A 22,435-nucleotide genomic window follows, 5' to 3' on the forward strand; every position below is an offset into this window, starting at 1 on the left:
TTGAAGAGAGTATAAGCAAACTACTAAACAATATAGAAAGGTTAAATGAGTGGCCAAAAGGTCTGGCAGCTGTAGTGCAATGTGGGAAAATGAGATCATCCACGTTAGGAAGAATAGAAAGTAAAATATTAATCAAGTAGGGAAAGACTAAATACTGCAGTACAGAGGGAACTGAATGTCCTTGTATTGTATATAAACTACAAGAGGTTCAGAATCTGATTTTTAAATTGTTAACAAGTTAGCCTTTCACCTGTGGCACAGTTTATTTTTATGTAAGGAAATTTTCTTTGTAGTTTCTGCTGTTTGTGTAGAAATAACACTCTATTTATAACTTTGGGGAAAATGAAGTTTTCTTTTGCCATTAATCCTCAAAGACAGGGATATTCCTTAAATTTGCTGCTGAGTTGGGACACGTTCAATATTTGAATCGTATAATCCTCTTGACTACTTACATCTCCTTTTAAGTGGATGCCTATGATGATTTTTAAAGCCAATAGCCCATTGTTGTACCAGCTGATTTTGGATAACAGTAGGATCATTGGAATTGTTGTAATGGAGTCAAAATTTAACAATAATTTCAAAGAATTTTGACACTTTTTGAGAGAGTACCAATAACTGTAAAATGTTATGCAGTCACTTAAGAAATTCCAAATGATGTCAGAAATCTGAGTATTTTTCTATGCACACCCCATTCTATTGTTGTCTGGATGATTACCAGCTCTGATTATCATGTCTGTCCCTGCTCCTCAATCAGATGAGGTTTTTTTGCCCTGTATCAGTACTGCTGTCCACCACCACTTGTGTACATTCATGGAATAAATGTTTTTCAGCATTCCAGAAAAAGATTTGCCCTTTTCTCTCTTTTGTGCTTCACAAGCTAAAGGATATCTACTGGCTGGTGGAATGCTTCTCCTATTGGTTAGCAAGTAAGTCATGTTTTAAGAAGACTCAAATTTTCATTTTCACCCTTTAACCATCCTATAGCGTTTTTTGAACGAGATTGCCAGTTGGTGGTGAATGAAGGACACTCGTCTATCAATATGAAAAAAAATATGTCCTCTGGAATGCAGAAAAGGATGTTGATGGAAAAAAGAAAGTGAATGAAAAGAAAGTGAATGAAAGTGAATGATGCAAGATGCTTAACATTAGAACAACAGAGATTTAGCTGTAGAACATAAAGTTTTACATGTTGGCATGTAGCTTGAAAGCTCTTGAATCATATGGGAAATTCGAGTTTACTTACAAAAAGATGGAATACAAAATATGGAATTTCTTCAAGACATTAATTGAAATTTTAAGTGCAGCTGTGGGGACTTCATTATAGAAAGAATAAGGGCGTTTTAAGAAGGCAGCTTTGCTTAGAGTATGAGATCAAGGTTAGAGATTATAATTTTGAAGAAAGGCTCCACCAATGTTTGCCTTCTTCCACCAGACCAAAGGGTTGAGATTTTTCAGTGAAGACTTGAGATGGTTAACCAGTGAAAGATTGATCACATTTGAAATGAGTCGGGAGATTAAGGTTGAAATAATGGGAGATATTTTCACAGGGCTGTTATTTCTCAGATTCAAGGGGCGTCAAAATAAAGTTTACTTTTGTATTGTGAATATATGAGCATTATAATTTAGATTGGCAGATCCACAAATAATCTATTTGGAATATAGCCTTACAACCAAAGTAATTGGCGACCAGTTGTATTAGTACATGAAATATTTTAAACAAGTAATTATTGAGTAGGTATGTTATTTTGAAAAATGTCCAAATATTTGATAAGGGCACACAACTGGTATGGGAAAATGGCTTATGAATTAACTTCAGTTATAGAGCTGGCAGAATGTAGCAAAGGCCTCCTGTATTTAAATCTAACATTCTCTTTTGTAATATAACATACTCTTTTGAGTATTTAAAGTTCCTTGAAATATGTGACATAATGAATTATTTATTGATTTTGGACTTCAAAACAAATTCCTACAATTGTATCAGGAATACAATTTGTACAGTGGTGGGCATAAGCTGTATTAATTTCATATTTTCTCTTGATGTCCTCCACTGTGTTTACAGAGCACTTGGGAATGGTGAGGAGAATTTCGAGCATGAAAACGTAAGGAGAAAGGGAGCATCTTGAATGTTAGTTCTCAGCTGGTAGGTTTGCTGGAATAACTGCATGGACTGTCAATAAATTGCTATTGTACCTCTAATTTTATATATTCATGAATATAATGTATGCTTGCAGCTACCAACAATCTAAAATGTTTAGTTTCTGGGTGACCGCCAAAACACTTAACATCTGAGAGCATAAGCTGTTGTTCATACTTGAGTTTGCTGGAAATGAACTAAACATGTTGTTGCCTTGGATAACCACTAGCAGTCAGCAACTTAAAATTTATATTGGAGGGTAGAATATAAACGTTACTGTGTTTCAATCCAGTGCATCTGTTTCAGTGGCATGGACCGTGCGGTCAGTGACCAAACAATGCTTGCTGATCATCTCTAAGAAGCTTCTCACAAAGATCTTGTGATCCCTTTGCTACAAGTTTTCCCTTTCCCATTGTCCGCTTAAATCCAGGGCCATGTCAAGGAACTCTCCAAGCACCCAGCATCAATGACAACACCTAAAAGGATAAGCAGTCAATCAGAATCAAGTATACTTTCAGGCAGAAAATCAAGAAGAAAAATACACTGAATTTAAAATATGACAGAACAAACTAAACTATATATTAGTTTTTAGCATGCTATTTCTATATTTGTAAAATGTTCTTTATTGTCACCTTGATAACTTGTTATGATCGCTCTACTTTAGTTTGTATGGTTTTGGATTACTTATTACTTTGGTTAGACCGTTATACCTGTGCAACTCTTATATCTATCATGTAATTCTAATCATTTGGTTTGTCGCCAGCATCATCTTATTTGTTTTTTATAATTATCTCTGCCTCAATTGATTGGATGATAGATCATCCCTTTGTTTGTTATTCAGCTATTGACACTTTATTCACACTGTCTGACACTCTTGATCACCTGCAGAGACCTGTTGTTCAGCCTGTTGACACTTCTCTTGCACCATGTGGTCTTTTGATCTCTCTGATTGCAGGTTCTGTGCCTGAGTGCTTTGCTTTCACTTCACCTCACAAAGGAGGTTTTTAAAGAAATGATGAAGAAGATTTATGAAGGCATAGTGGTGCACATTGTCTATATGGACTTCGGTAAGGCGTTCGACATGGTTCTGCATGGTAGACTGGTTAGCAAGGTTAGATCTCATGGAATCCAGGGAGAGCAAGCCAAAGCCTTGAAGGTAGGAGACAGAGGGTGCTGGTGGAGGGCTGCTTTTCAAACTTGAGGCCTGTGACCAGCAGCGTGCCACAAGGATTGGTGCAGGATCCACTGCTTTTTGTCATTTATATAAATGATTTGAATGTGAATATAGGAGAAAAAGTTTGCTGATGTCATCAAAATTGATGGTGTAGTGGACAGCGAAGAAGGTTACCTCCAAGTTCAACAGGACCTTGATCAGATGAGCAAATGAGCATAGGACTGGCCAATAGAGTTTAATGTAGATAAATGTGAAGTGCTGCATTTTGGTAAGAAAAATAAGGGCAGCACTAATACTTAATGATGAGGTACTGGGAGTGTTACCAAACCAAGAGACCTTGGAGTGCATGTTCATAATTCCATAGAAGTGGAGTCACAGGTTGACAGGATAGTGAAGAAGGCGTTTCGTACACTTGCCATTATTGGTCAGTGCAATGAATATAGGAACTGGGACACCATGTTTGGAATACTGTATTCAATTCTGGTCTCCCTACCATGGGAAAAATGTTGTGAAACTTGAAAGGTTCAGGAAAGTATTGCAAGGATGTTGCCACGGTTGGAAAGTTAGACCTATAGGGAGAGGCTGGGGCTATTTTCCCTGGAGCTGACAGGTGACTTTATACAAGTTAGAAAATCATGAGGGCATGTATAGGGTGAGAAACCAGGGTTTTTTCACCAGGGGAGGGGAGTCCGAAGCTAGAGGGCATAAGTTTAAGGTGAGAGACGAAAGATTTAAAAGGGAACTAAGGGGCACCTTTTTCACACAGACAATGGTGTGTGCATGGAATAAGCTGCCAGAGGAGATGGTGGAGGCTGGTACAATCACAACATTTAAAAGATTGGATATTCATATAGGAAGGGTTTAGAGTGATATGGACAAAATGCTGGCAAATCGGACTAGATTAATTTAGGATATCTGGTTGGCATGGTCAAATTGGACCGAAGGGTTTGTTTCCACGCAGTACATCTCTATGACTATTTAAGACCCAGATGATTATGTGACATTGTGCTGGTGTTGCAGTCGAACATTCAGGAAATAGGGGTATAAATCACTTCTCAGCAGCTTGTGGAATTTAAAATCAGTTGATAGTATCAAAGGGGTCACAAAATTGATTCAGTGTTGGGAAACTATAATGGTTAATGGACAAGTTTCAAATTGGATGAGGTTTGTAGTGGAGAATCCTGGGGTCAGCATTTTCTGCTTTACAATAATGATCTAGATCTTTAATTTCAAGGGACAAATTTGAAGTTTGTCCAAGGAGTGGGTGGATAATCAGCAGATAAAGTTTAATTTGGAGAAGTGCAAGGTGATATGTTTTGGTAGAAAAACATGGACAGGTGGTAGAAAATAAAGGGTATGGTTGCACAAGGTGTTGCAGAAAAGATTTATCAGCATGTTGCCGGGACTGGACAGTTTGAGTTATAGAAAGAAGCTGAAGAGGCTGTAGACTTTTTCCCTGTAGAGGGGAGGCTGAGGGGTGACCTTATGGAGGTTTATAAAATCATGATGGGCACAGATAGCGTAAATCAGCAAGATATTTTTTCCAGGGTAGGGGAGTCCAAAACCAGGTTTAAGGACAGAGGAGAAAGACTTAAAAAGGGCCTGAGGGGTAACTTTTTCACGCAGAGGGTGATGCATGTATGGAATGCACTGTCAGAAGAAGTGGTGAAGCTGATACAATTACAACATTTAAAAGGCATCTGGATGTATTAAGAATAGGAAGGGTTTAGAGAGTTATGGGCCAAGTGCTGGCAAATGGCACTGGGTTGGATTGGAATATCTGGTTGGCATGGTTGAGTTGGACCAAAGAGTTTGTTTCCTTGCTTTATGACTCTATGACTCTTTACTACAAATGAGGCACAAACCTGGCAAGCCACAACATCATTCAGCATTTATGCTAAAATTATGGCAGCAGCATACTATACACAGAGATAAATGAGCCACAACTAACAGATTATTTTAAAGTTGCACAGTCTTATGACTATATTCTACAGAACATAGAATGGTAGAGCATAGGCTCTGCCCATGATGTTGTACCGAACCTGACACCAAATTAAACTAATCCCTTTTGTGTGCTCTTGGTCCATATCCCTTCATTCCTTGCATATTCATGTGTTAGCTAAAAGTCACTTAAATGCCCCTATGGTATCAGCCTCCACCAAGATCCCTGGCAGTACATTCCACACTCCTATCACTCTCTGGGTAAAAACCTTGCCCCTCACATCTCCTTTGAACGTTACCCCTCACACCGTAAATGCATGGCCCCTAGTTTTAGACATTTCACCTCTGGGAACAAGATTCTGACCGCCAACCCCATTTATGTATCTCATCATTTTATAGACTTCTATCAAATCTCTCCTCAGCCTCTCCTCAGCTGGAGAAAACAACTAGAGTTTTTCTAACCTCACTTATAACTAATACCCTTTAATCCACATAGCATCCTGGTAAACCTCTTCTGCACCATCTCCAAAGCCTCCATATCCTTCTTATAATGTGGCGACCAGAATTGAACACAATACTCTAAATGTAGCCTAACACTATAAAGCTGCAACATGACGTCCTAACTCTTGTACTCAATTCCCCAAACAATAAAGCCAAGCATGCCATACACCTTCTTTACCACCTATCTACTTGCATGGCCAGTTTCAAGGAGCTGTCTGTACATCAACACTGTTCAGGGTCCTGCCATTCACAATATACTTTTCCCAAACATTTGATCTCCCAAAGTGCAGCATCTTACACTTACATGGATAAAACTCCATTTGCCATTTCTCTATCCATATCTCCAACTGTTCTGTATCCTGCTGTATCCTTTGACAACCTTCTACATTATCCACAACTCCACCAACATTTGTACAATCTGCAAACTAATCCATCTACGTTTTTATCCAAGTCATTTATGTATATCACAAACAGCGGAGATCCCAATATGGATTCCAGCAGATTACCACTAGTTATGACTCATGGTGGACAACTAAACAACGATGGGGAGAAGGAGACTCTATGAAATTGCTATACTCAATGATAGCAATGAGGACAAAAGACAAGAGTGAATTCTTTGTAACCACCTTCAGCCAGTGTTGAGTGGATTATCTATCTCAGTCTCCTTCTGAGGTTGTCAGCATCGTCGAAACCAGTTCTCAGCTAATTCTATTCATTTCGTGTGATATCAAAAAATAGCTGAAGGTACTGGAAGCAGTAAAAGATTTGGGTTGTAGCGGTGCTAAAGATTTGTGCTCACAAGCTAGGCCTGAATCTAGCCAACCTGTTCCACAGCAGATACAACATTGATATCTGCCTCACAAAATTGCCAAGTGTTCAGGTATATATTGTCAATAAATATCAAGACCAGTCCAATATAATTATAAGTCAAGCAGTTCACTTTTAATCAACAAAGAGATGAAAGATGTAATTGACTATGCTCAACAGTACCTCAAAATATTTTCATCAGTGCTCAGTTTCAGTTTACCCAGAATCACTCAGCTTCAGGATTGATTATCGCCTTGATTCAAATATGGTCATAAGAGCTGAATTGAAGGTTGAGGTAAGGTGACTGTCTTTGCCTTCAAGGCAGTTTTAGATGTGACACTAAGGTGTCTCAACAAAACTGGAATTTACTCCAATGGTTGGAGTCATATCTAACAAAAAGGACAGTGGGTGCAGTTTTTGGAAACCAATCACTTCAGTGCAGGACATCACTGCATAAGTTTCCCAGGACAGTGTCCTTCGTCCAACCATCTTAAGCTGCTCAATCAATTACCTCCCTTCATCATAAGAAAAAGCTGTATTTGCTGCTCCTCAGATAATGAAGTAGCCTATGTCTAAATATAGCAAGCAACATTGCCTGAGCAATATTCAGGTTTGAGCTGATAAATATCAAAATTCAATTTCAGCACACAAATACCAGGCAATAAAGTGTCCAACAAAAGAGAATCCAATCATTCAACGAAATTACCACCATTGAATCCTCTCAAAGTTATCTCATCCCAAAGTCTGTACAATATACAAGGTGCAAATCAGGAATATAATTGAATACTTGTCACTTGTCTAGATGAGTTTGGCTCTGACAACACTTACAAAGCTTGTTACCAACCAAGACAAAACAGCCAGCTTGATTGCATCATACCCACCACATAAGATTTCCTCCATCAAAGACACACCATGCATGTTAATTATACCATCTATAGACACACTGCAGCAACTTACCAAGATGTTTATTTTGCAGCATCTCCAAAGCAGCAATCTCTACTGTTTTGAAAAATGGCAGCAGTGTAATGAAAATCTCACAAGACTAATCATCTAGCATTGCCATCTAATGTAATGGGTTCAATTCCCACTACAGCAGATGATGACATCTCATAGAAATCTGGAGTTAGAAACACATGACAATTGCAATAAAAATTGTCATTGCTTTCGCCAATGTGCTTTACAAAGTGACCTGGACTTACAGGTGACTATAGGCTCATAGTAATGTGGCTGATTCTTAGTTGCTCTCTGAAACAGTCTACAGAGCCAATCTGTTCAAGGACAACTAAGAATGGGCTACAAATGCAAGTCTGGACAAACAACACCCACATGTGGAAAGTGAGGACTGCAGATGCTGGAGATCAGAGTGTGGTACTAGAAAAGCACAGCAGGTCTGCCAGCATCCGAGGAGCCTGAAACGTCGATTTTCCTGCACCTCGGATGCTGCCTATCCTTCTGTGCTTTTCCAGCACCACACTCTCGACAGGCAACACTCACATTCCATATAAGAATAATAAAAGTATGGGAATTCAAAGTTTGTGAGAAGATTTGTAGCTCAGGTGCTCGTTGTTGTGGTTCTGTTCGCCGAGCTGGGAATTTGTGTTGCAGACGTTTCGTCCCCTTTCTAGGTGACATCCTCAGTGTCATCTGCAACACAAATTCCCAGCTCGGCGAACAGAAGCGCAACAAAGTATGGGAATGTCATCTGCTGCAAGTTCTTGTCCAAATGACGTATTATACTGACTTAAATCCTTACAACTTACTTCCTAGCAGAATTGTCACATAGTCTGCAAGAGTTAAAGGTAGCAGCTCACCAACACTTTAAGTGTTACATACAAAACACTTACTTAGCTTTCCTTTTTACAGGTGATGAAGCACCTGTTGTCAATTTCCAAATTTTCTGAGTTTGTTCCTGTATTGACATTGTTCTTAATATTTGCTGCTTAATTGCATACAGGGAGCTTGGTTATTCCAGGTTTAACGCAGAATCCCGACAGCATGGAAGCAGGCCATTCAGCCCACAAGTTCCACATTGACCCTCCAAAGAGTAACCCACCTAGAGCCATCCCCCTACCTTATTACTCTACATTTCACCTGACTAATGCACCTAACCTCCACATCCGTGAACATTATGGGCAATTTAGCATGGCCACTTTACCTACTCTGAACATTTTTGAACTGTGGGAGGAAACCCACGCAGACAAGGGGAGAATATGCAAACTCCACACAGGCTTTCGCCTGAGGCTGGAATTGAACCTGGGTCCCTAGCACTGTCCGAGGCAACAGTGTGAGCTACTGAGCAACCATGTCATTTCAAATATACAACATATTGTATGAACTCGCCATATGCAAAGTTTATTTCATACAATAATATAAAACATAATAGCTTACTGCATGAAAACCATAACACTGCCCATTATTTTGCTAGGGGAGTGACTTGACTGAAGTAAGCCTCAGCAATATTTCAACTGAGATATCCATGTAGCATAACTGACTCGTACATTGCAATCAAGGTGGGACAATGCTCGGCTCCTTGGCCACACATTTAAACTTTCAGCTACTCAAATGGCAGGACCAGCTTTACTCTCCCCTTGTTTAACAAAAGAAAACAATTCAAGTAATTAAAAGTAAAGAACAATTATTAAAGTATTTTGCTTCTCTTCATCCCGTGTTTGCTTTTTCCATATTCATAAGCTTTTTCTTTCTTATTTGATCTTACATAAAAAGTAAAGTCATCAAAGCCCTACCAGACCACATGGCTGCTCTCTCATTAGAGAGAGGTGACTGGTGGTGATTTAACCTGAAATTCACTATATCTCAGGTGAGGAGAGAGGTTGAGAAGGAGAGTCCTTCGTGGTAACCTCAGCTGGTACAGGAACTGAACCCATGCTATTGATATCACTCTATATCACAAACTGGTCACCAGCCAACTCACATACATTTGGGTTTTAACATAGAAGTATATAATTCTTTAAAAATACAACTATCCTCAACAAGGTTTTAAGGAAGGATCATTGAATCCAAAATGTTAACTTTGATTTCTCTTCACAGATGCTGGCAGACTTGCTGAGCTTTTCCAGCAACTACTGTTTATGTCTTAAGTAATGTTTGATTTATACAAACTATCCACTGTAATTATAACTACCTGATAGCAATCACTGCTGGGTGGCACAGTGGTACGATGGTTAACACTGCTGCCTCAGTGCCAGGGACCTGGGATTGATTCCAGCCTTGGGCAACTGCCTGTGTGGAGCATTCTCCCCGTGTCTGCAAGTTAGTTGGACTGACCGTGTGAAATGTCTCATAGTTTCCAGGGATGTGCAGGCTAGGTGGTTTAGCCATGGGAAGAGAAGGGTTACAGGAATGGGGTGAGTCTGGGTGAGAGACTCTTTGGAGGATCATTGTGGGCTGAGTGGCCTGTTTCTACACTGTAGGGATTCTATGATTCTTATTGGAATAACAACAAATATGACATAATTATGATTCATGTGATTATTTTATGAATGGCTTGCAAATACATAGTACAAGTAAATGAAGAGCAAGAACAAAAAAAATCCTTATTTATTGGATCTACTATTCTTGTAGCACACCTTTGATAAGAATAAATATTATCAGCTGGACATACTTTGATTTCAAAACAAAAAAACCCTAGGGTCCGAGGGGTTCACAAAATAACATTTCCTTAATGGTATTAGCTGAGTATCCTAATTATAGAGACGTAAAAATTCCTCCCCAGATTTACGAAAAAAAGATATTTTGATTAGAGTAGCAAATACTCACACTTCAAGAGAAATTAAGTGCAGTGTTCAAAGCGAGGTTAAAACGTTGGAGAAGGATACATAAATAGAAAGGAACAAGGTCATGAAACAATTTGAATACCGGGGTGAACGTTAAACTTGAGATGTTGGGAGATTCCGAGCCGATGTAGAACAGGGAGGACCAGGGTAAGGAGAAGGTGAAGTTAAAGGGGTATAGACACCAATTTCTTTTGTGGAGTGTATTGTTACTTCCGCTTCTGCTTATGGGGAAAAGATTTTCCAAATTGGAAAAACGCATGTTTAGTTTTCCTGACCTGTTAGTGTTTGCACATTTTAAAACTGGTACCAATGGGGAAACATGGAAACGTGGGATGATACCGATCAGAAAAGGAAGACTTTGTAAATGCACTGAGAAAAACTGAAACTTCTACGCTTTAAATTCATACATTAGAAATGGCCTTCAATGCATTGAATTCCCTGGTTCTTATACGAAGTAGCTGGCGTGTTTTCGAAAACCGAGCAAATCGACTTTTCTTACGATTTCAGTATGAAATTATCTCGCAGACAAATTCAATTTCAGGGGTGCACAGTAATCTATTTCATTGCGCAAAAAAAAAGAGATTTATCCTGGCAAGGGCGAAGGTGCTCAAAACTTCATCGTTGCAACCGCCACCCGATTACTGTGTTTTTCAGTCGTCAGGACAATATGTATCGAGAAAGAAGCTGCTTTAGGGACACGGAACCAAGCGCTGTCTAATACCTATCTCTCCCTCAATGTTCCAGATAGTGGTCCGGAACCATAGAAAGCCTTAAACCCGGAACCCAAGCGCTTGCGAACAACAGACAGCAACATCCATTTGTGTTCATTTCCCAGGGAATGGGATTCCAAGGAGGCGGCTGCATAATACTATTAGAGCGTAAATCATGACCATGTAAGTCATCCCTCACAGTTTGGAAGTGATTACATTTCCATGCTATGATTAGCACTGAAACAAAATGCATGATTAAGTTGGAGAGAATTGAGGTCCAACAGAGGAAAGCCAATTTAACGCTAACCAGATGTGACAGCTGCCCACATAGTGTGGCACGCAAACTGGAGAACTTTTCAAATTAAATTCCTGCGTTCTTAAATGATAAGAAAGCGAGAGAAAATAAATGCTAGATATCAGATGTTTTGAGAAGAAAGCTTGCAGAAAAAGTGAAGGCGAGCAGTGATCATCAATATTCTTTCCACAAAGCTGACACTGCTCAGTTTATGTGCTCGCCACTTTACGTTTTCAGTCAGAGATCAAAAATTGTCAAGCCTTTGACAATTTAACAAAAAAGATAAATCATCCCTAACTTGGTGCACTTATGTAGAATCACGTTCTATTTCCAAACAATGTCACATTGAACCGCCACCCACTGACTCTAACAGGGTTAACACATGATTTGGAGATGCTGGTGTTGGACTGGGGTGTACAAAGTTAAAAACCATACAACACCCGGTTATAGCCCAGCAGGTTTAATTGGAAGTACTAGCTTTCGGAGCGCTGCTTCTTCATCAGGTGGTTAGCACAGGGTACATCAAAATTTACTTTGATGCACATTCAAATGTCAAGGACAGCTCGTCAACAAAAACCCGACTCAATAGCCTTCAAATTGTGCTGTGAAATGAGGAAGGTCTCCACATTAATCTGCATTGATATTAGTGATGTTGTCGATGGCCAATCCATGTTTGAGGAAACAGAAATACTGAGAAAAACTCAGCAGGCATGGCAGTGTCAGTGGGCAGAGAAACATTTCGAACCCGGTCACCCTTGGGTCTCGCCACAGATGCTACCAGACCTGCTGAATTTCTCCAGCAATTTCTGTTTTTGTTTCAGATTTCTGGAATCCGTCCTTCTTTGTCTTATTTCCATCTTTGAGGATACACATTCCCTGTTCTTCTATTATATTGTTCTGTTTATCATTTTAACGCAAATATCCCGTGATTAAAGCAAGTGCGGTCGCATTCTAGATTCAAGATGTTAACTTGCTAAATACCCGCAAGGAAAGTTCAAGCAAGTCATTCCAAACATTAAATTTGCACATGGGTGCGTCAATTTCATACAGTAATCTTCATCGATATACTAGCAGAATGCATTGAACTGCTATATACTAACACCATGGAAGTTTATGACATATTAATTGTTCATGGAATGTGGGTGTCGCTAGCATTAAATGTCCATCCCTAATCAAGAGTCAACAACATTGTTCTGGGTTTGGAGTCACATTGAGGTCAGGCAAAGGTAAAGATGGCAGATTTCCATTGGTGAACCAGATGTTATGTTTTTGCGTCAATCCACAGCGGTGGCCATTAGGCTGGATCCCTGTTTTTCCCTTCAGTTCTAATGTCACCACCTGCCTTGGTGGGATTCATGCCAATGGCCACAGAACATTAGCTTGGTGTTCTGGATTACGAGCCCAGTCATATTAATGCTGCACCATTTTTTTCTCTCATGCAAAGTCACGTATTCAGACGTAATTATACATATAAGAGGTGATTGAACATACCTAAAAACAATTACAAAGACATTTAGATAACTACAAAACAAGTCTTAGTAGTTTCTCGATAAAGAAATCACATTCCAATAGGCCAGTCAACTTGTACCGCAATGATGGAGACATTGGCAGTACGGATTTAGAGTGAAAAATGCTAGTTATCTATAAAGGGGAGAAAGAACAGTTAATTCTCATTCAATTTGCCGAGATAAATTGCTGTGCCCAAAATAATAATCTGTGTGTTTCCTTCACGTATTCTGATGGATCACACACAGATTGTGTTTCCAGAATCTTCTGATTCTAATGCAGAATTCGAGTATTACAATTTTGATTGTACCAAGAATAGAGTGCGCTTGCTTCGCTTATACCTTAGCTCAAAAACAGCGATTCTGGGAAACTGCAAATTGGTAGCTCGTCAGTGACATAATCCATACCAGCTCACTAACAATCAAATTCTGGCATTTTTTGTGTGTAATAGCAAAACAGACAAGCATCTGTGCTCAGGCAGTTTGTTGAAAATGTCTGACGGTTTATCCATACAGTTGAACATACGGTTGACAATGTTTTCCATATACTGTCAAATAAGACATTGAGGGGATCCTTTTACCCAGCATATCTTTTGTGATGTGAGATGCGCTTTGATAGGAATGTCCTTTCATTCCCTATGAATTACCACATATCTAAGTTGCCGGCACCCCACAGTGTTTGTATTGCACGCAGTCCTGCACCACTAGTCGGAAAACACAAGCGCATGTTACAAACAGACATAATATGTGCTTGAATTAATCTGATAATAATTCAAAGGAATCGTTTATATCAGATTAGTGTGACTCACCAGGCAAAATAACATTCTAAATTCAATTAAAAGAATGTAAAAACTGAGCTCTTGGCTAGTTCATGTTAAAGTGACATCCTAGAATGTGCTAGAGACTATTTATTCCAAAAAACAGTTGATTTGTATTTTAGTGTTAAAAGGCGAGTTTATTTATAATGACTGAATAGAATCTCCTGATCAAAAGTCGGGAGAGATAGAACACAAAAGATAAAAGGAAAGTGATAATTGTAAGCACAATTTAAATTCAGTGAACTCCAAAGGAAGAGAGGATCTATACCGCAATCTAACCCCTTTGGAGCTTCTTAAGCTCGGTGGTAAATCTCTGCCCCTCAGACAGCTACTAACAAACATACTGTACAGCAGGGGAATAAAGACTCGACGTAAGCAGCCCCTTCCCTGAAACCCACAGCACTGAGTCAGCTTGTGACCTTACAGTCAGCCATAAACTGCCAGTGGTCCTGCATCAGCAAGCAAGGTAAAACAGATAAAGATGGTTTATGAAAGTCCAAGGAAGTTGCATCATTGGATAAATCTTGTCCCTCTGTTTAATCACCTTCGCAGAGTTCCGGTCCAACTTGAGCTGCTGCTCATAAAAAACTACAGGACGCCTCCTATTGCCTGTGTGCTGCACTGTTAAAGAACTCCAATATTCGTCACTAAATGTCAGATTGTTTTATTTATTTAGCTATAGCTATCTGGCCCATCATTATAAAATTCTGGATAAAGGTTCGCTCTGTAGCAATTATTATGTTCCTTTTTTTAAAAAAAGAATCTGAAAATATTAAACAGAACCCTTTTTCCTCACTAGATTATTTTGTTCTGTGGTATCCCTCTCTGCTGCAGATGCCCTGTCAAAATGTTATTGTTGTAATGTATTATCACAGCATGAGGCAAACCTGTTATATACCATGTTGCAAAGTCTAAAGTCACAGTAATATATTTCAAAATACTCTGGATACTATTTGAAGAACAGCTGTATATTTGATATCGTTGCCTTTGATTTATGCTCCACATAGTATGAGATCAAAGCATTTTATACTTTCATTCTCAAAATGGTCTCAAGTGATTTCTCTCCGAATTCAAGGTCTTTCGTATGGAGTTGTAGCAAATTCAGCAGGTTCCAAATGGATATTTGGCACATAAAAATATGGCAACATAAGCTTTCAGGATGAGTACCAAATACCACAGTTAGCCCCTTGTAGCTTCTTCTTCTTCTTCAAAGTATCTCCATATCAGTTGATAATAAATGAAGGGCATGCTTTTTTTTATCCTGGAATTCAAATGATGGAAAATTCATTGTCGCATTTTTTGCTATGATAATTTTTGGTTGCATGCTAGTCGAGTGTCATAGAAAAGGACATTGGACAAAACGCGTTCTGTTTGATGTGCGCAGAGTTCCTTTTATCGTTTGTACCTCTTCCCAATGGGAGAGCCAATGAATGACGTGGCTTTCACTCTCAGTAAAACTGCAAAGATAACCTACACTGCGCCTAGTGGTATTTGCACGACTTGTTGCCTTTCAGACCCCAAAGCCGCTCCACGTTTCACTTCTACATATCCTGCACTCTTTACCCCTCCTGCTTTGTCCACCCACTCCGTCCTCCTAATTCATGCTTCTCATTCTCGTTCATGCTTAACCGGTCGTCTACATAATCCAATTCGGCAGACCGCTCGGGATTAGCACTGTTCGCATGAGCTTCATACTGAATCCATTTGCACAAGCCCCTCACTATTAAATAGCCCAGCCCCTCCCACACTCCCACCAAAACAAAATCCTGTCAAAACTGGGAGTCAGAAAGAAGAGCAGAAAATGTTGAGAATATTCAGCAAGTCAAACAGCAGCAGTGGAAAGATAATTCAGATAAACCCCTATCTTTCATTAGAACTGGGGACAACTCAGAGTTGGGCCAGGTTTTTAATAGGTGCAAAGTCTGATGGGCAAGAGGGATGAGTAGAGAAAGAACATATAGGTGAGGAAGGAACAGAGATTGGGTTGTGGTCTATGGTTATCTTCAATTCGCCCGACCACCGCTTCCCCCCACCCCTCCCCATACTCTGTCAACCACATTCTTCAAATCTCTTCCCTTACTCCTAACACCTCTGCCCGACACACACACCGCTAAATCCCACTCATCTTTCAAACATTAGTCACTAGGTTGTGCACTAGGTTGCACACAGTCCCTTACCGCTCCCTGCACTTACACCTCATTGCTAGCCTTACTCTGAACATATCCTTTAAACCCCTCAGCACCTCTGGCAGTCTCCATCCGTTACAGATCCCATCTCATTCTGCATAGTTTGCTCGCTCCTGTCTCCAAACCCTTCTCTTCCAATTTTTATTGTTCCTATAAGCAACCTTCCTGGTTTTCAGGGCAGCTGATTTGAACTGAGGAGGTTTCCGGTCGGTTAGCTCAGTTGGCTGGACGGCCGGTTTGTAAGAGTGACAGGGACAGCGTGCGTCCAAATTCCGCACCAGCTGAAGTTAGCAGGAAGTTCCTTCTGAACTTCTGCCCTTGCCACAGGATTGGTGACCCTCTGGTTAAACCAATAGATTCATAATCGCCTTTCTCTAATGAAGATGTGGAGGAGATGGTATTGGACCGTGGTTGTCAAAGTTGAAAATCACACAACACCAGGTTATAGTCCAACAGGTTTATTTGGAAGCACTAGCTTTCGTGCTCCACATCCACCTGATGAAGGAACAGGAAAGCTAGTGTGCTTCCAAATAAACCTGTTGGACTATAACCTGGTGTTGTGTGACTTTCAACTTTCCCTGATGAGAGAGACCATGAGGATTATGATGTATTCACCTTTATCCTTTCGATTAGTACCGGCTAAACACGAACATAGGCTGTGTCTGGTCATTCATGTGATGGGGTTTAAGGAGAGCGAGGGCCCCTCTTCTCTCGCTAGGTCAAGATAAACATCTTGTAAATCAGGTTGAAACGCCGTGCGCACACAGCACACTACGATCCAAAATGATAGGATCATTCAATCAGTCAGTGACACAAAAATGCCGGATCCTTTCTCTCCTACTTGTAATGCGAGCCAGCTGTTATTTCCAGGGTCAGTAACAAAAGGTGAACTCCTCATTCCGGTGGGTGGGGGGGCGATGTGGATAAAAGCGAAGTAGTTAAGGTAAGGAGTGGAAATAAAGGGCTGGGTAGACCCATGAGGTTAAGCACAGATTACAAGTCTCTTTTGGACCAAACGACGAGTTTCCAAATAAGCAGGAGGGTTTTGTTTAGAATAGATGTTTGCCAAAATGAATAAGAGTTGTCCCAGGCACTGGTGTGGGGAAGGGCAACAGTCGATGGGACATCACTAAACCAAGCATTTCAGCAGCCTGAGCTTGCCTTCTGAATGCCAAGCAAACGTCATGAAAAGAACACAGTTTGCGGTTATTAGAGGCTTTTGTTTGAGGTGTCAATTATTCTGGTATGAATCAGGACCAATGCTGCCAGGCAAAGGGCTTTTGCCCGAAACGTCGATTTTCCTGCTCCTCGGATGCTGCCTGACCTGCTGTGCTTTTCCAGCTCCACTCTAATCTAGCCCCCGAGAGAGAGAGGTTTGTAACCACACGCTCCCTGATGTTAGGAATCGGCCTTTCCGATCTGCACGTGTGATTGGACAACTGTCCTGAGCAAGCGTCCACCATGCGTTTCATGGGAACTATCCAACATTTGAAGAAACGGAAATATCCACATAATCATGGGAGGGGTGAGGGGGGGAGTAACGCCATGCTCACCTCCGACAATATCGCCGGCCCAGCAATTTCTTATTCCATAAAATTCATCTTTAAAGAGAAGTTATACTGACTCGAAACGTTAACTTTGTGTCTCTCTCTACATAAGCCACCTAAACCCACATTCTCTCCGACTCTTTCTGTTTCAAAGATATTTTAAATATCTTTTGCTGACGATATTTATGAGCTAGATCATGCTTAAGAAATATTAACTGAATCTGCAACATGCTACACAACATGTAGGGAACGGTTTGCAGAGCTATTTGAAGTGACTCCCGAACCCTCTTATTCACTCTTTCTTCAATCCTAAAGTTGAAAATCACACAACATCAGGTTATAGTTCAACAGGTTTATTTGGAAGCACTAGCTTTCAGAGCGCTAATCCTTCATCAGGTAATTAGTGGGGCAGGTTTATAAATTACTGAATCTTTGGCAAAAGATTACAGTGTCATGCGATTAAAAGAAATACAGTATTGAACAGACTTAGATTGCTGTTAAATCTTATCCTTTAGAATGGGTTGCAAGTTTCCGTTAATTAACATGTAAACCCCAGAACTTCTTTTAAGTCACTTCTTTTAACCTGGTGTTGTGTGATTTTAAAAAAATGTTTATCCATCCCAGTCCAACACCGGCACCTCCACATCATCTCTCAATCCTGTCGGACCTGTGAACAGCAATGTGCCTGCTCCTGGTGTTACAGCATCTTGAGAGGGAAAGCTCCACATTGCAGAGCAGCCTCCGAGAGTGCGGAGCAAGCCGGGACTAACCTCGCTGTTTATAACAGAGTGTACCACAGCTCGCTTCTCCCCCAGGGAGTTATTACCGATTCTATCAGGAAAGGGGGAAACCTACCCTGGGGGCAAATCGACGTCACTCTGCAACAGCAGTCATCATTATGGATGCACCGCCGCCATGTAGAATGCATTCGAATGGAAACAGGAAGCCCCGATAATTCCGCACATTATCCCAGCGCTCTGCCGTTTGTCCGAAATCCCTGGACGCTTCCCATCCGCCCCCCCCCCCTCCCCCCACCCCGCCACAGGGCACCATTCCCCACCCTGTCCTGATTACAACCGCTGGGGGCTTGGGGGCACTCTAGAAACCGACCGTACACGTTTCTGTGTCAAACCAGTGCTGTGATTGCAACCCATTTCCTGAAAAGCAGAAATAGAGGCAGTTGATACAAGGTGAAAAATCACAACGGCCATCCTGTTCCAACACTTCAACTTCCGCCCTACCGGTCCACAGCGGGTTATTTGTTTAAGGATACGGAGCTATTCAGTACTTTGCACCGCGGTCAGCAGTTTGTACCTGGACCCATTGAAACAACCATTTTGTGGATTTCGACAATGGCCAATCGCTCTGCACTCCAATATTTGCACATGTCTCGATGCAAAAACACAGTCACACCAGAACAAGAGCGTTACCACTACGGTGCAAGTGATTTTTTTTGTGTAGGGGAGCAGTTCTGTTGCTTAACGGCAGCAGACGGAATGATTCCAAGTCAATTAGATGCTGCAGCTTTCGTCCGCAGCACAGAGATGCTCAATCGCCGAGTATCAGGCAGTAGCAATAGGACGGAGGGAGATGTGGAGAATTTATTTTGACTCAACAGAAGCCGCTGGGGGCGAGCGTTTCAAAACTTGCCGCTTGTTCTGGCGTTTCCTTTTTTCGCACGAGATTCTGGTGCCAATCCGTTCAAAGGCACGAGTATTCTAACCAAGAGTTGGCAATTCGGCGAGAGAGATCCATAAAGTAACTAACGCGTCGCTTCTGCCCACTCAAATAATCTTTGACACTGCACGATGCTAATGTTCAAATGGAAACCCTCAGTAAAGCTTTTTTGTTAAATCCTAGCTCCTATCTGCGAGTCCTCATTAATATTCACATTTCGGAAACTGAGGTGGACGACAAGCGGAGATTATTGACAGAAGTCATGTCAGTTTGCGAATACACATGGGCTTGGCCAGATGGGTCGAAGTGCCTTTCTAACTCTATTACCATTAGTTCGAGATTACCAACCGATCGATTTGATTGGATAGGCGACAACCCTGGAAAATACTGCCTATTATAGTATCTAAACAATAACCCAATTAAACTGATTTAATTCAACCTCACACAAGAGTTACTGTGCGTTCTTACCAATGTTAGTATTGATGCTGCTGACACTGTCATGTATTCCCATTAGCAAAGACATGTCATTTGGACTTTAATCTAAAACCTTAATAAAGCACGTTTTAATCTTGCCGGCTGCACAGCGTTCTCTAATCTCACCGTGTAGACAGAAAGACTGAGAGAACGTGTCAGACCCACACAGAGTGAGTCATACACACAGACAAAAGGAGCCTGTGAGCTTTCTAATTCATCCTTCAGAAAGATATGGAACGCTTATATTCTTAACTAAAACCTACCAACACGTGTCGCTTGGTGTCATTTATTTGCCAGTTGGATTTAGCAAGGTGTGATTTATTTTACCTGCAATCCAGTCACCCCGAGTAATCTTCAAACTGCAGACAGAATGCTCAAGCGGCCTTTGACATGACACCTACCGGTTAGCCCAGAGTCAATTGAAAGTGCAAGCGTTCTTTCTTTTCATACCATCCAGCCGTCTCTCTAGTCGATGCGCTTGACAGCTTGGAAACGTCAAAAAAAAAGCTGGAAGTTGGCAGCGGATGTGAGCTGGTTGTTACATAGCTCCAGGCGCTCTGGGAGCAGTGATAGTCTAAACAGAAAGATGTCCCGACAACTGGAGTGTCTCCGTGCAGAGGGTAGGCACGGATGGAGCTTGGACCTTCTCTCTCCACCGCTGGCAGAACACAACGGAGCTGCTCCGCCGAGGTGGAGCACTGCAGCAAAAAGCGATTCCTGCAAACCCCAGACCGCTAACATGACACAACTACTGGAAGCTTTCTAGGCATGGCATTGCAAGGAAGACAGGGTTTTGTGATATCCATTAATAACCCAGGCACTGGCTTGGGGAAAAGCTTCTCTTTTACGGAACGGTACCGATTCAAGTCTGTTAACAGCTATACGGAAAAGCATTCCAACCTCTTTATATGGCCAAGCAGTTGTTGGTGTGACGCGCGTTCCAGACCGCCAATAAAATAAACAGTTGCATCTGATTTGGTGCAACATTGCAACAACTCCTGGACCGACGTCTTATCAGCAATTGTCACATTACTGCAGACCTTTGTCTAACTGCTTTTTCCAATTACTTTTTCAAACTTGCTATCAAAAAGACTCCTGTATTAAGACCAAAAGCGGTCAGGGATAACACGAGGCATTTGGCCAGCCGAGTTTCTCAAGTCCCTTCACCCAGCATGAATCTGGCATTCCCAGAGCTGGACTCACAATAGCTGATTTTCCAGTTGTAGCTAGATCATCATCCCAAATTCAACAGCTCACTCCATAAAGCGGCTGTTGGGTGGAATCCTGATAATCTGGAGGTTTTTAACGAAGGGTTCAATTTTCCTAAGCTTTGAAATAGGTTGCTTTTCACCTCAATATTGTTACTGTTCACTGACTTAAGTTCAGGTCATTATCAAAATCGTGATTACTGTGCTTACTTTAGATGACACATGAGAAATTGCTGACAACTCTTTGGAGATGTCTACATGCATTGCTCGAAAGAGAAATGTCCCTGGTGGCTGGAATCGATACACCACAGTACACACCGCCCACATCTCCACTGGGCACGCATTATGGAAATAAATTGGGAACAAGTTAGAACTATCTTATAGATTGGACCTTTCTACATTTCAAACAGCTCGGAGTTCATTACAAACTACCTCCTTGGAGCGTTTCCCCAAAAGAGTCCTGTAACTTTGATTTATGACAATGTTGGCTTCAGTTCAAACGATCGTTAATGTTGTTTGCACCAGGCAGCGAATAAAATCCTGAACCGCTGACTATAAATTAAGAGCTTGGCCGCTTCTGCCAGCCCTGGTCCCGTCGAGTTTCAGCTCATCACTAGTCTCTATGTCTGTCGCTCTGAGACTGTCCTCAAACGCTGTTTCCACAGGAAAGTGATTATAACCACGGTCGCTTCCCCAAGATTCCTGAAGTTCTCAGACATTCCGGCAGAGGTTGTGTTACTCTGGAGGTTTGCAAAGAGCGTCACTAACCTGCCCTGCTTAGTCAACCCACGTTCCCTTCGCAAACTGGGGACTTAATTTCCAATATTTAAAAAAAAAATCCTGTTAGAAACAGCACAAGCCAAACTATTGCAGAAATGACAAGTCAAGGGAATGTTTTGGCACAGTGGTAGTGCCACTGTCTCTGGTCCAGAAGACCAGGGGTCAAGTTCTACACACTTCAGATGCGTCATTCTAGGTTAACTAGACTATCTGCAATAAATTGAGAGTTCGTTACAAAAACATATTTAAGGGCTTTTGTGGACAATGGTAGCGTTACTACTCTGAGCCAGGTTCAAGTCCCACCTGCTCCTGAGGCTTTCAACAGCATCAGTGAACAGATTGATTAGAAAACAAAACTAAAAAATATAGGAGCAATTTACTGCAGATGCTGGAATCTGTATAAAAACAGCAAGTGCCGGAGATTACAGCGGGTCAGACAGAATCCGTGGAGACAACAAGCTAATATTGCCAGTCGAGATGACACATCATCAGAGAAGTGAAGTATGGAGATGACAGCATTTATGCTATAGTTTTGGGGGGGGGGGGGGGGGGGGGTAGATGTAGGGAGTTGGGATGTACGGTATTGGTCCCTAATCACATTCTTACATTCCGATCACTTAATCAGAACGATCAACATCTTTTCTCCATGAGCACTCTCCACCCACTGGTCCCATACACCCCTGTCCACACTATTGTATTGATGCTGTTCCCTCCACACTTCAGCCCTGATGATGAGTCATCAAGACTCGAAACGTTAGTTTGTTGCCTGACCCGCTGTGATCCCCAGCATTTGTTGCTTTTAGAACTGTCCTCAGGTATTGGCGCCACGGGTTTCGAACGACCTGTCTCTCCACCCCCCACTCTCACTCGCAAACCCTACTCTC

At 41.3% G+C, this 22,435-nt stretch overlaps 1 protein-coding gene and 1 long non-coding RNA gene across 7 annotated transcripts in view; one reads left to right on the plus strand and one right to left on the minus strand.

Moving 5' to 3' along the window:
* The window catches only part of LOC122559633 (muscarinic acetylcholine receptor M2-like), an 81,416-nt gene that overhangs the window by 53,026 nt on the left and 5,955 nt on the right, over positions 1 to 22,435 (minus strand). The window contains exons 1-2 of one of the 6 annotated variants that reach the window (XM_043709437.1): positions 19,965 to 20,507; positions 2,412 to 2,610 (exon numbers count right to left, since the gene is read on the minus strand). The exons of 2 other annotated variants lie outside the window; for them this stretch is intronic. The gene's annotated coding sequence lies outside the window, so the exon portion shown is untranslated. Of the gene's footprint in view, positions 1 to 2,411; positions 2,611 to 19,890; positions 20,508 to 22,435 lie in introns of those variants that run through there. 3 more of the 6 variants (XM_043709433.1, XM_043709438.1, XM_043709432.1) reach the window with 3 other exon arrangements.
* LOC122559634 lies at positions 835 to 19,498 on the plus strand. The gene is made up of 3 exons (XR_006314485.1): positions 835 to 926; positions 2,060 to 2,140; positions 19,273 to 19,498. It is a non-coding gene; the product is annotated as an uncharacterized LOC122559634 (long non-coding RNA).

This window comes from Chiloscyllium plagiosum, chromosome 19 (genome assembly GCF_004010195.1).
Source record: "Chiloscyllium plagiosum isolate BGI_BamShark_2017 chromosome 19, ASM401019v2, whole genome shotgun sequence".
Lineage (NCBI taxonomy): Eukaryota > Metazoa > Chordata > Chondrichthyes > Orectolobiformes > Hemiscylliidae > Chiloscyllium > Chiloscyllium plagiosum.